Raw genomic sequence first — 19,427 nt, 5'->3', positions numbered from 1 at the left:
AATTGAGGGTTCAGAAAGGGGTGGGCAATTACAGATCTCTCTAATTTTAAAAACCTGAGGTATGGGTCCAGCCAAGTGCTCAGCTTGATTTCCATGATTTCTAAATAAACATGATATTGGCATACTTTACAAAATTTACCACCTGCCCTTTTTGATCCAGATACCTTTCCATTTGGAGACTGTTATTGTGATGTAATTAACACATATAAATAACACAATGTGCTTGCATGACTTCCAATAAAGAAGTCCCTATGAAACAGGCCTAAGCTTTTCTTTTCTTTCAGGGATGTTGTAGAAGTTAGATAATCAAAGGTCATAAGGTAGTGAATGAAAATTTGCTTTAAGGGACAAAAACATGTTACTATTATTATAAAAGATAAGTCACTTCTTAATTAAATGAGTACTAAGTACCTCATATAGTGAAAGTATCATGTAAGATATGTTCATGGAGAATATAAGTATAAAACAGAGCTCTTACCCTCATGTATTTATAATCTATTTGGCAGAGAAGTAAAATGTTTAAAAAAATTTAGGGGCACCTGGGTGGCTCAGTCGGTTGAGCGTCCGACTTCAGCTCAGGTCATGGTCTCACAGCTTGTGAGTTCAAGCCCCGCATCAGGCTCTGTGTCAACAGCTCGGAGCCTGGAGCCTGCTTCGGATTCTGTGCCTCTCTCTCTCTCTGCCCCAACCCACTTACATTGTCTCTGTCTCTCTCTCTCTCTCACACATAAATAAATAAATAAATAAATAAACATTAAAACAAAATTAAAAAAAATTTTAAGTAAGTATTCCAGTAACACATGAATACACGTTACAAGGCTTTATGTATGTGTGATTGCACAAACAGTAAAATATCCCACACATTGGTCTATTACATACATATATAAGTTTAAATGGTGCACTCTCACAAAGTATTGGTTTCGTCTCACAGCAGATAATATGTGAAGTCATAAGCCCACTATTCTTATCTCAGTTCCCTGAGCAGGTGAAGAAATTTGAGCTGGGCTCAGCAGAACATTAGAGAGGAGGGAGAGGCCATTCCAAGCAAATAAAGTGTCAAGAGCCAAAGTGCAGAGATGGAAAGTGCTTGACCTGTGAGCAAACCGGTTGGCTTAACAGAGGAGTAATGATAACAGCAGTCATTAATTGAGCACTGAGTGTGGCAAGCACTGGGCTAAGTCTGATACATGGGCTACCTCACTAAATCTCAACAACATTGGAAATAAACTGAGGATTCGGAATCTTCCATACAGGTACACAGCTAATAAGTTGTAGACCTGGGGTTCCAACCCAGACGGTCTGATTCTAGTCCTTAACCTCAACATTATACTGTAACACTAAGGCTAGAAAGGCAATTTGAGGACACATTGTAGGTTGCTGAGATGTTTGAACTTTAGCCCAGAGGACTAGGGGTTCTCCATCTTTTCCCCAGCCCTCTACATTTAACTGATAGGATATCTTGAGGAACAGCCCCTTGATAAAAATGGTTCAACATGAGCATGGGCTGGGGAAGAGCATCAACATCTCCAGCCTGTGTGTGGAAATGCTGCTCATTCTGTCCTGAGAGAAGGGTGTCTCCCTTTTGAGGGTCACCACTATAGATGATGGGGGAAGCCTGGAAGTCTTAAAAAGAGAACGTAGAAGACCCAACAATGAGTGTCAATGAATTTGGCAGCAAGGTCCAAAATGGACTGGACACAGGTTCAGGCAATGGACCACTGCAGCCCAACTATGCAGATAAGGGAGAGCTAAGGTGGGACAATGGGGATGGCTGTTGGGAAGGGAAGATTGATAGGACCTGGTGACTAGAAGGATCTAGGGGCAATGGAGTGGAGGAGTTAGTCAATAAAGATTGTATAACTGTGGTTTCTTTCCTGTGCCTTCAAGAAGAGCAGACTGGTGCCTACAGCATCCTTGAGCCCTCAAAGTCTATTGTCATTTCGGCCATGGCCACTAGAGGGCTGCCCCATCTCGTCTGGAGCCCAGACTGATTCCTACGCAGGGAAGACAGTGGGACTGTTTAAAATCCAAGTCCTGCTGGTCCCTGGAGCTTCATGAGAGCCTGGGTTTACAACGGTTGATTTTCATTGAGACAGAAGGTTGGAAGGTCTCCCACGCACTGACGATGGCTGGAAGTGGCCTAAGAGGTGGTGATAAGTTACGGAGTGCTGGTGTGGGTGCCCTGGCCGCCAGGGTAACAGGAGGGCAGGAGTAGGAAATCTCAGGTTTGAAGATATCCTGGTCGCGGAAGACAGAGAACTTGCACAGTTGAACCGCAGCTGGAGCGGATGTGTGTGCCCATGTGCGTGAGTGTGGGGATGCATATGGGCGGTACCTGTGCACGGGTGAGTGTACGTGTGGATGCATATACGTGCACGCGTGAGAGTGTGGATGGGTGAGTATGCGTGTGCACGTGTGCGGGTGTATACGTGTATGTGTAAACGTGTGCATGCCTGGGAGAGCGTGGCACATGTGGGCAGGCTTCCAAGCGTCTGTGTGTGTCTGCTCTGCAGGGGGGAATGTTCATGTTTGTTGCTTGGCTGCAGCCCAAAAGACAATGAGGTGAATGGAAATGAACTGGAGTCTCTGCTTCAGCAGTGATTAGCTCCCATCAATTCTGACCAAGCAGAGATACAACAGGCACCAAGGAGCAAACACTGGGAAACTCAGAGACCTGGGTTGTGCAGGGGTCTGCAAAGCCACTCGGCAGCGTCCTTGGACAGCAAAGGTCGCCTCTGGAGCCTGGAGCGGGAGACGGGTCATTCCTGCCCTCAGACACAGATCTGTGTGCTATTCCATCCTGGCCAGTGGCTCTTCGGTCTGGCCTTGGTCTTACTAAACATCACTTTACTTTCTGATGGGTGGACAGCTACCTACCTCACCTTCCCCTGGCAGTTTTCTCGTTCTCTTTGTCAGGCTGGCCTCCGTCTCTTCCCAGAGATGAGGTGAGAGCCCTCTTACCAGCTGCTCAGAGGAGCGCGGCTTCATGCTGTGTTCGCACTTAGTCATGTTGCCTTGTCCTCAGGCTCCCCTCTTGCCACCTGTCAGGGGTTGGAAGCAGAATGGTGAAGGCAGAAACACAGACTGTCTGGTGGGTTGGTGAGAAGGAGTTGTTCCTTATCTCTAGACCTGTGCACATATTTATGTGTGAGCGAGTGGGAAAGGTGGTGGTAGGGAGGGCATTAGAGGACCCTGGGGCAGGCCTTCAGCCCTCAGAGCTGGGGTCCCTGGCTGTGGGTTCCCCGAGGCCCAGAGACACTGGTTTAGCTGGGGACATGAGTGTCCACCAACCTGCTAAAGTGCATGCCCTGTCCCCACAGAACAGGGTCTTTCCTGGGCTCTCACAATCCCTCATGAGCACGTCTCAGAGGGCGCCAGGCCCCTCAAGCAGCATGGCTATGAGAATTTTTAAAAAGCTCTGCACACAGCAGGTTCTCCTTATGCTTGTATACTTGGGTGTGTGGGGAGGGTACTTCATCATTCACATCCTAATAAATCTAGAGTAGTTGCTTCGTAGAAATTACTTATTGGGTGCCTGGGTGGCTCCATTGGTTAACTGTCTGACTTCGGCTCAGGTTGTGAACTCAATGGTTTGCAGGTTCCAGCCCCGCAATGGGCTCTGTGCTGACAGCTTGGAGCCTGGAGCCTGCTTCAGATTCTGTGTCTCCCTCTCTGCCTCTCTCCTGCTCACATTCTGTCTCTCTCTCTTTCTCTCTCAAAAATAAATAAACATTAAAAAAGAAATTGTTCATAACACTTCCAGTTTGTTTTTAGTCTTTAAATAGTTCCTGTTCTCATTTGCCCCCTCAGGGCACAAGTGGCCCAGTCCTGATTTTCTTTCTAATGCCGTTCTTGTTTTATAGTTCACTAGATGGAATAGCTGTGGGAGTTCTCAAGCTTTAATATTAAAAAAAAAAAAATCTCCTGAGGAGCTTGTGTTATTTTTTTTCACTGTTAATTTTTAACAGATTAAAAAAAAAAAATTCTAGGGGCACTTGGGTGGCTCAGTTGGTTAAGTGACCAACTCTTGGTTTTGGCTCAGGTCACTATTTCACTGTTTTGTAAGTTCAAGTCCCACATCAGGCTTCATGCTGGCAGCGCGAGCCTGCTTGGGATTTTCTTTCTCCTCTCTCTCTACCCCTGCCCCACTTATGCTGTCTCTGTCCCTTTCAAAATAAATAAATAAACTTAAAAAAAAAAAAAAGTAAATTCTACCCCCAACGTGGGGCTTGAACTCACAACCCTGAGCATTGAGATCAAGAGTAGCATGCTCTACCGACTGAACTAGCCAGACATCCTGAGTAGCTTCATTTAAAGGCAGATTTCTCAGGCCCCGTTTAAATCTATGGAATCAGAATTTCTGGAATGAGACACAGGAATTTGCATTTTACCAATCCCTCCCCCACACCCAAGATCCTGAGTTGGGTGATCCACAGAACACATGCTGTGAACCATGGTGTGGAAGGATGCTTGGATCCATTTTTTTTAATGTTGAGTTTCCAGAGTTCTTTATATATTCTAGACACAAGGCCCTTGTTGGTTGTGTGATTTGTAAATCTTTCTTCCTAGACTGTAATTTGTTTTTTCATCCTTTTACAGGGTCTTTCACAGAGGAAAAGTATTAAATTTTGATAAGGTCCAATTTGATGAGGTCAACTCTGCTGAGCCCTAGGTCCCAAAGATACCTTCCTGTGTTCTTTTCTAGAAGTTTTGTAGTTTTATGTTTACATGTAAGTCCATGATCCATTATGAGTTAATTTTTTTTAATGTTTATTTATTTTTGAGAGAGAGAGACAGACACGAGCAGGGGAAGAGTTGACAAAGAGAGGGACACAGCATCCAAAGCAGGCTCCAGGCTCTGAGCTGTCAGCACAGAGTCTGATGTGGGGCTCTAACTCACAAACCGTGAGACCATGACCTGAGCCAAAGTCGGACACGTAACTGACTGAGCCACCCAGGCGCCCTGTGAGTTAATTTTTATATTAGGTGTGAGGTTTATGTCCAATTTTTCCAGCACTACTTATTGAAAAGGCTATTTCTCCTCCATTGGATTGCTTTCATTTCTTTATCAGAATTAGGGACATATTTGTGTGGCTCTAGATCTGGGTTCTTTATTCTGTTCCACTGATCCATGTGCCTATTCCCTCCACCAGTACCATGCTGTCTTGATACCGGAGTTATGCATTAGGCCTTAATGTTGAGAAGAGTGGTTTCTCTCACTTCATTCTAGTTTTTCAACATTGTTTCGGCTATTCTTTTTTTAAGTTTATTTAATTTATTTTGATAGAGAGAGAGCATGTGTGTGAGCGGGGAAGAGGGGGAGAGAGAGAAAGAGAGAGAGAAAGAGAGAGAGAGAGAGAATCCCAAGCAGACGCCATGTTTTCAGCACAGAGTCTGATGGGGGGCTTGATCCCACAAACTGTGAGATCATGAACTGACCCGATATCAAGGGTTGGATGCTTAACTGACTGAACCACCCAGGTATCCCTGTTTTGGCTATTCTGGGGCCTTTTCCTTTCCAAATAAATTTTGGAATAAGCTTGTCAAGGCCTACAAATTAACTTGCTCAGATTTTGATGGGAATTACATTAATACTGATCAGTTTTAGAAAAGGACTGTATTTTTTTTTTTCTTGCACCAGAATTTTGGGAGAGCAGGGTTTAACCAAAGCAGTTCTGAAGTCTTACCTTGTTAAATGTTTCTTGCCTGGGATATACTTTTACTTCCAGCCACTACAATCTCTTATCTGGCTGCAGAGAAGAAACCATGTGGAAAAACTGGGCAGCTACAGTTGGTGCAAGGTTCACCAATAAGCTTTGTTCCAACCTAGAATCCTAGAAATTAAGCATACTCAGTGCTCTAAATTGTCTCCTTAAGGGCACATTGTAGCTTCTTGGGATTCATCTGCTGTCTTTAGGAAAAAGGAATAGAGATATCTTAAGAAAAGTAGGTTGTGGGACGCCTGGGTGGCTCCGTTGGTTAAGCTTCCAACTCTTGATTTCTGCTCAGGTCATGATCTCGTGGTTCATGGGATTGAGCCCTGAGTTGGGTTCCACACTAACAGCATGGAGCCTGCTTGGGCTTCTCTCTCCCTCTCTCTGCCCCTCACCACCTACTCTCTCTCAAAATAAATAAGTAAACTTCCAAGAAAGAGAGAGAAGTAGGTTGTACTTCTTGAGTCTGTGAGGTCCGAATGTTTACTTCATTCATTTGATCCTCACCTCTGCTTTGCCAGAGAAGGAAGATTGAATGGACTTGAGGGGTTACTGGGAACACCCATCTCACCAGCACCACCAAGCACTGTTCCAAGGGTGCGAGAAGATGTGGTGACTCAACAAGAGGATGGTTTTGTGGAAGGTCTTTAAACTTAACCTCACACTCTGCAGTGCCTGCTCGTGCACTCTTCCCATTTCTTATCCTCCTGGGAAGCAGCTGTCAACATGCGATCCTAATGTTCTCGCACCCTTTTCCTCACATCGCTCTTCCCACCCCCCCACCCCCACCCCCAGTCACACCCTTCAGTTCTCCAATCGGTTATTTGTAGCCAGTGACTCATATGTTTGGCACGTTAACGTTCATCCCAGTTAACACCAGACGAAGTGAACCCAGTTTCATTTCTGTCCTCATCTAAAAGTTGGCCCCAGACTAGTTCACAGAATCTCTGCAGTTTTCCTTGGCTGGTGTAAGCTATGTGTGTCCCTTTAGTGATCTGATTGATACTGCCCTTTGTGGTGGATGTCACATCCAGAGAGCTGTAAGGACACACTTGATAAAAGGGACTACTTACCTGGAATTTACCCTCAGAACACCATAATCTTGACAATGACAGTTTTGTGCACCTCCAGTGCTTTGAGGGGTTCTTATAATTCTGAGTTGTACAGAGGCAATCAAAAGATTTCTTGAGAATGACTAACTCCCCATGTGGAATGAGAACTGTACGCAGGTAAACAGTTAATTGTACCAATAGCATCCAAATGTGGTATCCACACAATAAGCTTCAAGAAGCATCCAGTGTGTCGTAACCTAAAATGCCCCTATCTTAGAGAATTAGCAATACCCTTAGTTGGATCTGGCTAGAGAAATGACTTTACTGAAGCCTTAAAACTTCTTTGCCAAGTTCTCCCCCCGCCCCCAGTTTTCTTTATTCTTTATGCCTTACCTACCCTCTTATGTCTTCTGCCATGTTACATTGGGATGGTTCCTTCTACATGCAAATGGCAACTGATGTGGTCATTGGGTTCCATGTCCCTCAGTAGTTCCCTCCAGGAACTATGTGAGAGCATACCCAGGGCCTGAGGGCTGGAACACAAAGAAAATGAGGGTGGAGTGTTGCTGAACTAACCCAAGAGCTATATATTCTTTCTGTATTTTTTCCTCAGTCAATGAGAGCACACAGCTGCCTTGCTTAGGGATTACAGAAGCTTGTAAGGCTGGGCTCAGGGCTATGGAAACAGTAATACCCATGGGACTAAGGCATCCATTGTCTGTTCTTTGCTAAACTCACTTCATCACCAATACAAACATTACGGTCATCCTCCTTTCGCCCCATCGCTTCTGCCGATCACCCCCTGATCACCTCCTCCTAAGCTGGCCAGACGCTTCTGCCGTTTGCCGGAGGAAGAGGGGATATTTTTTGGTATGCACAGGAGAACCCTGGTTTCCTAGTTACACTATTCTGTCCTTCCTTGTCCCAAGCTCCTTCTACTAACTGCAGAGAGCTCTCAGTTCACAGGGGCTGCTGCTTTCAGTGCTTGCTCCCTGAAGGAGCATGCCTAGCTGCTGTTTGGGGGATGGTATCCTCCACTGACATCTGCATGGACTCTGTCTTTGTAGGCTGCAGGGATGTGAGGGATGAGGTTTTTAGAAGAGTGGCTTTTCTGATAGGAGGGGAGAAGCTTCCAGATTGCATCTAACCTAAAACAGGTTTTCCTCTCTGAACAGAAGTCATCGATGCTTCCCGTGTTGCAGTAACAACAACGACCCGTCCTAGCTGCTGCTGGGTATGGGTTTGAGTGTTGAATCCCTTTGGGCTCATTAGGGATGTGGGGCTGGGAGACTGCAGTGGGAGGTGGGGGGCCACCCTTTCACGCTGGCTCCATCTACAGAACGCTTCCCGAAGATCCCTTCCTGCTTCTATAATCTTGGCAGAACAAAGCGGCCACTATTCCTCTTTGCCGAGCCCTGTCTGTGCTCAACACCTCCTGTGCCCTCTCTAATTTCCCTCTTCCTCACGCAATCCAGCTGCCTGTTGAGGCTTCTCTCCCTGTATTTACAGCCATCTAATCAGCTGGTAATTTACTTTCAATCAGTGCCAGATTGTGTTCCTCAGATTCATATCTCTTCTTTCATTTAGTGAGGAAATGATTGCCTTTCCTTTTTACCATTCGCTTTACATATCAGCTGCCATGTTGTGCTGATGAGTAGTCCCTTCGATAGGAAGGGATAATCTGACATTTCACGAGTGCATCTGTCCAAAGCTGTCCAGGTTAAGACTTACATCACAGGTAAGTTCAAATACTTGGGACTGGGGGAGAGTCTTTCACGGCCAGTCTTATGGTCAGTGTCTCAAGTTCTTGAGTTGTTAGTGGCAAGTGTAGTTTGGCAGAAACTTCTTGTCATTTAATCCCAGCTGGGAATTAATTTTCTGGTAGGCTGCCTGTCAGGACCATCCAGAATGGTTAGGGATGGGGGAAGGGCAGTGCCGGGCTGTGGCCGAAGTCCTATCTCTTAGATTTTAGCTACATGAGGTTGAAGAGGCTGCCTGCTAAAGTTTGAAAAACTGCAGGCCAAGAATAATAACAGATTATTTGTGTGGCTTGTGAGGCTGGTTGAGTCGCGTGGAAGAGAAATTAAATCGGGAAGATGAAGAGAACAGATGAGGGTACAGAGACTGAATGAAGGACAGATGGGCTGAGGGTCAGTTGAGGTCCACCCACCCACTTTCCCCTCATACGTGTGTTGGGATGCTTTCCTGGATGGGGGCATGTTCTCAAATATGGCTGAGTGGGTAATCTGTCTTACCTCTCTTCTAGGGAAGATTCTCCTATGGGACAGGATGGGGCTGGAAAACCTTCACTTCTTACCCACCCCTCCAGCTTCTTGCTCTTGAAACCATCATGCCCTTTCTGCCTCTTGAGCCTGAAGATCTCTTCTTCTTCCCAACCCTGTTAACATTAATAATTATTAACTATAATAAATAATATATTGATAATATATTAATAAAATATTATCATATTCTTCACATTATATTAACATGTTATTAATAATAATATATTAGTATATATATATATATATATATATATATATATATATATATATATTTGGTCTTGGTTTTAAATGGAAGCTTCTTCAAGTTGCTTTCTCTACCTCTGAACCCTCCAGACCCACGTCAGGTGCTCCACCTCTGTGCCCCTAGGACCCTGTACTCATAGGTAATGTGCATCCATGTACCTTTTTGTATCCCTCATTAGATAGTGAGCCTAACATGAAAGTCAGAAGGGATGTGTATAGTACAAGGTCTAGCACATTGTGTCATCCAAATAGTTGCTGAGCTTGGTTATGGAGAAGCAGCCAGGTTGGTACATCCTGTGTCTAGAGGGCAGGGAAGGGCCCTTCATAAGTCAGGTACCAGTCACTAAGAATATTTCCCATGCTGGGCACAAATATTTCCCATGCTGGTCCCTTGAAAGACCAGAGTGTGGTTGGAAATTGATGGTAGGGGGTGCTCAAGAAGCAAGAGAGTGATCAGTCAGTTATTGGGAGGACCTGTCTTCAGAGTTTAGTGGCCTAGCCACCAGGCTGGGGTCTAGGGTCAGGGCGCTTCTCAAGGAGAGGACTAACAGGGGCATGAGGGAATAGCAGGCCCCCAGCCTAGACCTGGTCCTGAGAATAGGCACCAGAGGAACACCAGGCAGCACGAGAGCCCTCTGGCTACCACTGGGGGCATTGGATCCTGGCTGAGTTTAGCAGCAGAAGTGGATCCATCAGTTTTCAGATGTGCTAAGGCCCTGGGGCCAGGGAGGGGACTAAACTACACAAAGTCAGTTAAGTCCTTCCTACTTCTCATTCCAGAATTGTCTATAAGGCTTAATAAAAATCAGATTCCTATGCTTCACCTTACAGTTACTGAAATGAAAATATCTGGAGGTTAGGTCTCAAGTCTGAGAATCTTGAGTGGGATAACAATGGGCTCTGATGGAGTGAACTAGAGCAGGCAGAACCAGGGGAAACAAGGCAGCGTTCACATTAGAATCAGTGGGCAAACTCTCACATCTTTGTACTAATTCTGACTGTATTAGTTTGCTAGGGCAGCTGTAACAAAGTATCACAAAATCGGGTGACTTACACAGCAGAGTTTCAGAGTCTAGAGGTCCAAGGTCAAGATGTCAGCAGGATAGGTTCCCTCTGAAGTCTGGGAGGAAGAATTTGTTCCATGCCTCTCTCTTAGCTTCTGGGAGTTTGCTCCCAATCTTTGGTGTTCATTGGTTTGCAGATGCATCACCCCATCTCTGCTTTCATGTTCATATGGCATTATTCCCATGGGGTGTCTATTTCTGTGTCTAAATTTCTCCTCTTTATTGGAGATGAAGATATCATTATTATTGGATTATGATCTCCTTTTAACTTGATTACCTCTATAAATACCCTATTTCTGAAAAAGGTTACATCCTGAGGTACTGGGGATTAGGGCTTCAACATATCTTTTTTGGGGGACATAATTCAACGCATAACACTAAGTGGGAGAATTCATTGAGGAATAGTAGAAAGGGAGTAGATTCTCATCAGAGAGTCCAAAATTTTTGACAAAGGACCTCTTGGCTGCTTCTGATATGGTCTCAAAACTCTTAAGATACCATTCAGAAAGTTTCTGTAAAAGAAAAAGAAAAACTCACAGGTATAATCAAAAGATCCAACCATGGGAGATAAATAATTCTCAAAAGTAAAATTCTGATGACATAAGTGAAAGTGATCCTGAAGGAATTATTGTGCCTGCAAAGAGAGCTGGTTGATGAGTTTTCGTCATAAATGGTCATTGGTGGTTAAAAAAGTGTTGGTGGAAGGAGTACAGTCAACAAAGAATATAACCTCTAAAAGGAAGCTAAGAATGAAACACATCTAATAAAAATGCTAAGGGAGGGGCGCTTGCATGGCTCAGTCATTTAAGTGTCAGACTCTTGATTTTGGCTCAGGTCATGATCTCACGATTGAGACTGAGCCCCACGTCGGGTTCCACACTAAACATGAAGCCTGCTTAAGATTCTCTCTCCCTCCCCTTTCCCCCTGCCCCTCCCCTCTTCTGCCATGTTACATTGGAATGGTTGTCATGAGGGGAAGGAATTAGATTTGCTCTGTATGTCATTGAAGAACAGACTTATGGCCAGAGGGAAAAGGATACAGAGAATATTCTTTGTTGTTGTTGTTGTTGTTTTTAATGTTTATTGACTTATTTTTGAGAGAGAGATAGAGCATGAGCAGGGGAGGGGCAGAGAGAGACGTACACAAAATCCCAAGCAGACTTCTGGCTGTTAGCACAGAGCCCTATGTGGTGCTCAAACTCACGAACCATGAGATCATGACCTGAGCTGAAACCAAGAATCAGATGCTCAACAGACTGAGCCACCCAGTGCCTCAATACAGAGAATATTCTGGTCACTGATATTTCCTAATGATGCAATGGGCTTCCATGTGAGGCAGTGACCATTTAGGGGAAGACGGATATAAGTTGTCTTCTAGCTCCTGCCAGAGTACTTGGCACAATCATACAAATTTGTGTGAGAATTATGTTAACAATTCCATCATGAAAACTTGTACACACCCATAGGACTTTCTCCAGAGTTACTCACCTCTAATCCACCTGCTCCACATTTCTCATTCATCAGCATCCTGGTTATCTTCTTGTTTGGTTCCATATTCTTTATTCTCCCTCTTGCACTTGAGACTGGAAAACTTATTTGGTCCTCTTTTTCCAGGTCTTAACCTTAACTTCTCATTCAGATGTAACTTTCTCTATGTGTCCTTTGACCCTTCAGACCACAACTTTGGGCAAAAGGTACCACAGTTAATGATCTTTCCTCACCAACAAAACAACACGCAATTAAATTGCTATTCATCTGACCCCATCTGATATAGGAAGGGTATAGAACACTGGAAGACTCCTTGTCAGGTCTGCATAGAAGAATCTTACATTAGGAGAGAGGTTGGACTTCATGACCACTAATGTCCCCTTTTATTTTCAGATGTTATGATTTTCTTATTTATATTTGTCACTGCTCACAGGATGGGCAATAAATAGAAAGTTTTCAGTGGTTCTTTGTCAGTGGTAATGCTCTTTCCAAGAACACCATCATTCAATAGGTCACATACATGTAGAGATGCTTCTGCTCTTTGATCTTGCCACCGAACTACCTTCAGCAGGTCATAGGCAGCTCTTGGAGCAGTGGAGATGAACTAATTCTTCCTCATTTACCTTCTTGTCTGGTGTCCTATGAGACCAAAGGGAGCCTATGAAGTACAGCCAGCTACAGAGGAAGAAGGGGTACGGTTTGTCATGGAGCAGTGCCATGCTGATGGCCGTATGGCCAAACCATGGCTTTGGCCTCCTTGGCGCTCTGAGCTAACCAAGATTCAATGCTGTTTGAAGGCTTGTGGGGAGGAAATTACAGCCACAGTTGTGTTGGTCCTGAAATGATTCAATTCCGTGGAAAGTAGCAGAAGGCTAGGACCTTGGCCCATAGATATCCATGAAGGAATGGTCTTATTAAAAAGACCTCAAAATCTGATCAATCATATCGTTCCACCAATACTCTCCAGCTGCGCCTACAATAATATCCAAACTCCATATCAGTACTTAAATGGTCTGATTTCTGGCCCTCTCTCCAAACTCATCAACTTATTCTAATTGCTACCTCTTGAAAGCAGAAACTACTTCTGTGTTCTGCTCCATCTGCAGTGTTGAGAACAGTACTTGGCATATACTTTAATAACTATTTGTTTCACAAATGGATCTAGACTCTACTTCCAAAGAACTTTACTAAGTTTATATAATGGAATCTCTCATTACTAAATTCTTAAGAATAATCCCATTTTAAAAATTCTATCCTCATATCCCCATCATGCTTTGGGGATGAAAAGCATTCTTTTGATTAATAATAGGAGAATTGAAGAAGTGAAGAATAATGTCCTCTCTCGTTCAAACTCCTTGGGGGAATTTGGTTGGGAGAATGGAATTACCCAAGTTGGACTCTGCCCAGCACACCAGGCTTAAGTTATTGGGTAAGAGTACATTAGATAAATGAATTTTGGCAGCTGACAAAATATTCTCTTTATGTGGAAGTGAGTGACCTTGGATTTAGTTTCTTTTAAAGGCTGGCTTTCTCTGGCAGGGGCAAGAGATGATACTTTGAAGGAGCCATCATTTTGCAGTAACAGCAGCAGTACCAGGAAATTTGTGGGTGATTGTAGAGCATCCATTATCTCAGCATCCATTAGGATAGGAATGCAGTGGACAAATCTGCTTTTCGTTTGCCAGTGTTTAGCCCCTTCGCATGGAGAATCACCCATGATTATAGCTGAATGTAGTCCAAGATTCATGAGTGCTCTGAATCAGATACCTATGGGCAGAAATGAAACCATTTATTCATTCCTTTCTTTTTTCTCTGTTTTTCTTCCCCCATTTAATTGTCCCACATTGTCAGTGAATGAGTCAAATGTTCAATATTTTTTCCCCAGAGACTGCCTTTGGCAAAGCAATGCAGTGTATCATACTGTTTCTAAACTAGTTCATCGTGACATTCTGGGATTTCGATAGGACATCTTTTCTGTGTCAAGCTGTCCTAGGATAGCTCATACCCCTTTGTTCACTTTTGACAAGATAGATGGAAGCCAGGGTTATAACATGGCAGGATGAAAGGGAGAAGGTGGGCAGATGAAGGGTGTATGCATTGGGAGGGGAGGGTGCAGACAGCTGAAGGAGTGGTAAAAGTCGTCTTTGTCTGAATAGTCCATATTCCAGCAAGCCCCCAAAGCTGGAAAAGAATTTAAACAGTAGAGGGCTTGAGGTAGTTATATTCTCTGCTAGTAAGGTCATAAGTAATCACCTTTATTGTGAATCCAAATAGAGTATATTGTGCCAGTCACTGTGTGATTTGGAGGAAACCACCCCAAAATACCTCCTCCACTAGCTGGTTGAGTGTTTATAAGCTCTACTCACATCCTTTCTTTGTGTGAAAGTCCTATCTCTCAAAGTCCTTGAGAAAATGCTATCTCACCTGCAAGGGGCAGGTCAGTTAACAGGATCAGGGATGGTTTATTTAGTCAGAGACAAATGCAATGTAGGAAGTTTGGAATGGGGTGGGAGAGGTAGGTCAGCACCAGCAACTGCTCTCACAGTGGAGAGCTCTGGGAAGGCAAGACCAGCAATAAAAGACACTGGTTTGGGGGAACAAGTGAGGTGAGCCACAGAATAGTGGCAACATGTGCGAACTATGAAATATTGCTCACTGCTTCCCTTCAAATCTCACACAAGATCATCTCTTGTGGGCAGTCTAATGAGAACAATGCAGGGAAGGGAATTCTGGGAAATGTAGTTCGGCTTCTCCAACTTGACACCTATCAAGCCACCATTCCAGGTCACCTGATTCCATATCCTGTGGCCTTTCCATAACACCATGTTGTCCCTTTCCAAATGGACTTTTAAGTTACTTGTTCAATCTTTAAACCCATGAAAGACATTTTTCCTAGTTCCACCTAGTCTGAGTATTGATACCACAGGCCTAGAGCAGGGCTGGCTAGTGGTTAGGGGGCAACATGCATGAGAAAGACTAGGAGGTTAGCATCTCCTAGAACAGATCCAACAACAGACTAAACTCCAGCTGCAAAGGAAAAGGGTCTCATCTGTGGGGGCGTACGCAGTAGGAGTCAGGCATTTTGCTCTTCTTGTACCTCTAGCCCTGCAATACCCCCTCTCACACAGCCACCCCCCAGGGGCAGTTAGGCAGTTTCTGTCCTGCACAGAGAGGTCCAAACAAGGAGAGGGGAAGGAAATGGCTGAAATAAGCCCTGCTTCTCTCACCAGGCTCAGGGACGCTTCAGCCTTGAGGAATGAAAAGTTTTCCAATGCATGGGCCTGGAGGAGGCAACTTTTATGGTTTGCACAAAGGCACTGGACATAGAGTTGTGCCCCTTGAATCAGTTGCCTACAGCTCACAAGACTTTTCTTTTTTTCCTTTGGGAGAGCCAAGCCAGGACAGTCTGCTGGACTTCGCAGACTTCCCACAACTAGTTCAGCTCCTGTCCTTCCTGTCTGGAGCTTGGGTGGACCTCCATGTGAGGGAAGGAGCTGAGACGAAGAAACCAAATACTTGCACACTGGTCATTTCAAGGCATCAAGACAACAGGACCTTCATCATGACTTTGAAGAATTTCTGCTTTCCCTTTTGAGGGTCAGCAGAGCATTTCAATAAGAAAACTGAGCTTGAGGGACGCCTGGGTGGCTCTGTCAGTTAAGCGTCAGACTTTGGCTCAGGTCATGATCTCATGTTTCCTGAGTTCGAGCCCCGCATCAGGTTCTGTGCTGACAGCTAGGAGCCTGGAGCCTGCTTCGGATTCCGTGTCTCCCTCTCTCTCTACCCCTCGCCTGCTCACACTCTGTCTCTCTCTCTCTCAAAAAGAAATAAACATTAAAAAAGAAAAAGAAAAAAAAAACTGAGCTTGCTATAGAAGGATTTGGGGTGTGTGTGTGTGTGTGTGCGTGTGTTATAGGAACTGAGGCAATGCAAGTGCATTTTGTTTTGTTTTGTTTAATTTTTTTAATGTTTATTTATTTTTGAAAGAGAGAGAGTCAGTTGCCCCAATGTAAGTGTATTTTGAAAGAACCAACTTCCCATCAAGATGGAAGGCAGATTGTTGATTGATTTTGGCTTTACATACTCCATGAGCTTGTATAAGGGGAACATGCCTTATCAGGATGCCCTGATATCTACTTAATATCTACTTAAGATGATTCTTTCCTGCTGCCTGTTGCAGCTCAGTTCTGCCTGCTTTAGTACTTCCAAACTTTTGCTCTGATGCCCCTCTGAGCTTCTGCTTTGATCCTCATAGCCTGGTACCCTCCTGGTAATGGTGTTGTGGGGTGGCTAACTGGAGTTGGTTTTTGGACAATTCTTCATATTTTCTTTTTTAAAATGTTATTTATTTTGAGAGAGAGAGAGAGACAGAGACATAGAGCATGAGCAGAGGAGGGACAGAGAGGAAGACACAGAATCCGAAGCAGGCTCCAGGCTCCAAGCTGTCAGTGCAGAGCCAACAGGGAGTTAAATAAATCGAAGGGCCACTGTATAAGGATGGTTCATTGTGTCTACACCAGAGAGTCTTTAAAATAATGTACATGTGCACGTTAGCCAGCTGGTGCACCTCTTCTTGACTCCTAGAGCAGAATCTGGTGTGGGCCAACTATACTTCTATAGGCATTATGCAACTATACAGGCATTAAAAACTTCCAGTATTTCACTTGATGCTTAAAAGGAAATATGAAGTGGTGCCTGGATGGCTCAGTTGGTTAAGCGTCCTACTTCGGCTCATGTCATAAAAAGATAACGAGAAATTTAAAGGTAAAATGTATGATATGGAGAAGATGGGAAATGCTTTGTAGAAAAGTAAAATGAGGAAGGGCTTTAGGTTGTACTGGTGAGGGCCCAGGAAGGGAGGGTGTGACTCTTCTAGATGAAGATTTCCTGAAGACTGATCCATAGGACATCTCTTGGGTCACGTGATATTGTTATCTTCATTTTACAGGTGAAGAAACTGAGGCTTAGGATGTAAAAACTATCTTGCAAAAATTGATCTATTAGCTATTCATATGGTGGAGTCTGTCTCTCCCAGAAGTATTTGCTATGGCCTTCTTCCTAGCTGTAGAATGCAAAGCAGTTGTACACAGTTAAGGAATTGTAACATGAGGGATCAGCCAAAGGCATGAGATAGAGAAAAGGTTACATTTCCTATGGCTCCTCTCATCACCATGGCTTAGCCAGCCTGCTTACCCACTCTTCCTCTTTTTTTTTTTTTAATTTTTTTTTTTTTTAATTTACATCCAAATTAGTTAGCATTTAGTGCAACAATGATTTCAGGAGTAGAGTCCTTAATTCCCCTTACCCATTTACCCCATCCCCACTCCCATAGCCCCTCCAGCAACCTTCTGTTTGTTCTCCATATTTAAGAGTCTCTTATGGTTTGTCCCTTCCCTGTTTTTATATTATTTTTGTTTCCCTTCCCTTATGTTCATCTGTTTTGTCTCTTAAAGTCCTCATAGGAGTGAAGTCATATGATACTTGTCTTTCTCTGCCCAGTCTTCTTCTTGAGCTAGGATCAACCTCTGCATGATGCTAGGCAGGGTTCTGTGGCCATAGAATAGGTTTTAAAAAGAAATTTCAGCCAATTAAAAAATTTGTTTTAACATTTATTCATTTTTGAGAGACAGAGAGAGACAGAATGTGAGCAAGGGAGGGGCAGAGAGAGAGGGAGACACAGAATCTGAAGCAGGCTGCAGGCTCTGAGGTGTCAGCACAGAGCCTGATGCAGGGCTTGAACCAAAGAACCGTGAGATCACGACTTGAGCCGAAGTCAGACGCTTAACTGAAGAATCCACCCAGGTGCCCTTAGCCAATTTTTAAAAGTTATTGGATTGTTTAGAGCAGTTTTAGGTTCACAGCTAAACTGAGCAGAAAGTACAGAGAGTTCCCATATACCCCCTGCCCCACACATGTACAGCCTCCCTGACTGTCCACATCCCACCAGACTTTTTATTTATAAGGTTAACTCCTTCCATGTCTTGCTTCTTTCTTGTGAATTAAATCTGGGCTGCAGATTCAAATCATATCACTCCCCAGATGCTGAGTCCCCCATGCATACCTGGACTGCCATGTCTGTTGGGAGCTTGCCGCTGTCCCTCATAGATGGAGGTACCAGAGCCTGCAGAGGAGGTCAGAAGGCACACAGGGGACACAGACAGGTGGTCGGGTTCCTGTGTGCTTGCAGGCCCATGAGCCGCTGCAGGTCTGGTCATCCCTGCTTAGTAGCTCAAGTCACCTTCTCCTCCTGTCCAAGGTTATGATTTCGTTTCTAGGAATTTCTCAGCCCTGGATTTCCCCTTTTGCTTTTTAGTTTCTCATCCTAAGTTGGCTCAGCTTGTCCTCCAGACTTGCCTGAAAACTCCTTATTTAATGTTGAGCCTTGAATAAATTCTCATCTGCCACAGAGTGCTGAGTCACAGTGATGTCACAGACTGCAAGCTGCCTTCCAGCCTGGTGGGCTTGCCCCGCGGCTGGCAGGAAGCAGCGGCCAGCCAGACACCCACACCTTCGGGCAGAGCCACTTCTGAGAAGCAGTCGGGGTGGAAATGTGTCATCCGCCAGGCGGGTGGGAGAGAGGCATGAGGGTGGGAGTGACATCATGCCTGCTCCTGCTGGATTTGAGGGGAGGTCATGCTTGAGCTTGACTTTTGAGGGAAAAGGAGTTGAAGTCATTGACCAGCTTTCTTTACTTGAGAGTCAGGGGAGGAAGTCACACTGGGGTTTACCTTACTTGAGAGAAGAAACAATGGGATCGTGCTGCGTGTCCCTTACTTGGGGTCCAGGAGTGAGGGGAGAGGGTACAGCTAATTAGAGGCTGGGGAAGTTACAGAGCGTCCTAGCCTCCATGTGGCGGTTTGCCTTCCTCCATGAAGAGCTTGCTTATCTCTGGGAAAGAGTCTGAGGGGAGGACACCCTCCTGGGCAGCACAAAGCTTGGCTAATTCTGCTGCTCTGCTCAGGACACCCAGGGCCATGCTAGGACTTTCGTGGGCCCTGCTCCCTTTTTTCCACCATGGGCACTTTCCTTCATTAAAGAAAGAATTAAAAATTATATATATCATATTATATTATATTATATATTATATTATATTATATTATATATTTTTAAAATATTTATATTTGAGAGAGAGAGAGAGAGAGAGTGAGCAGGGGAGGGCACAGAGAGAGGGAGACACAGAATCTGAAGCAGGCTCCAGGCTCTGAGCTGTCAGCACAGAGCCCCATGTGGGTCTTGAACCCACAAACTGTGAGATCATGACCTGAACCAAAGTTGGATGCTTAACCGACTGAACCACCCAGGTGCCCCTAAAAATTATAATTTATAACTGTGTCGGTATAAAGATGAATATAATCCAGGCTAGAACCACTATTATATAAGCATTATGATATTCGTTTTCCTTAGAATTTTAAAAGAAATTAAGATTAAAATATTTTTGTGGGTCTCTATTTAAGTAGATAAATTGGCCCTAGGGTCAGGGCTCTCCTCACCTTCAGAAAGGAATCTGCCCCTCTCCCCCACCAAATCCCTTGCTCTCATTTTGCCGATAGGAGATGCCCCAGAGGGGAGTGGACTCACAGAAGC

At 44.5% G+C, this 19,427-nt stretch overlaps 1 long non-coding RNA gene across 1 annotated transcript; it reads right to left on the bottom strand.

Moving 5' to 3' along the window:
• Positions 1-1,588: 1,588 nt before the first annotated feature.
• On the bottom strand, positions 1,589-19,132 carry LOC113599263 (uncharacterized). Its single transcript, XR_008295040.1, has 6 exons — positions 17,905-19,132; positions 11,844-13,610; positions 10,346-10,867; positions 9,022-9,164; positions 7,164-7,299; positions 1,589-3,041 (listed from the first exon to the last, which is right to left on the bottom strand). It is a non-coding gene; the product is annotated as an uncharacterized LOC113599263 (long non-coding RNA).
• Between the last annotated feature and the right edge of the window lie 295 nt (positions 19,133-19,427).

This window comes from Acinonyx jubatus, chromosome C1, assembly GCF_027475565.1.
Source record: "Acinonyx jubatus isolate Ajub_Pintada_27869175 chromosome C1, VMU_Ajub_asm_v1.0, whole genome shotgun sequence".
Lineage (NCBI taxonomy): Eukaryota > Metazoa > Chordata > Mammalia > Carnivora > Felidae > Acinonyx > Acinonyx jubatus.
This window is presented reverse-complemented; position numbering and strand designations above follow the sequence as displayed.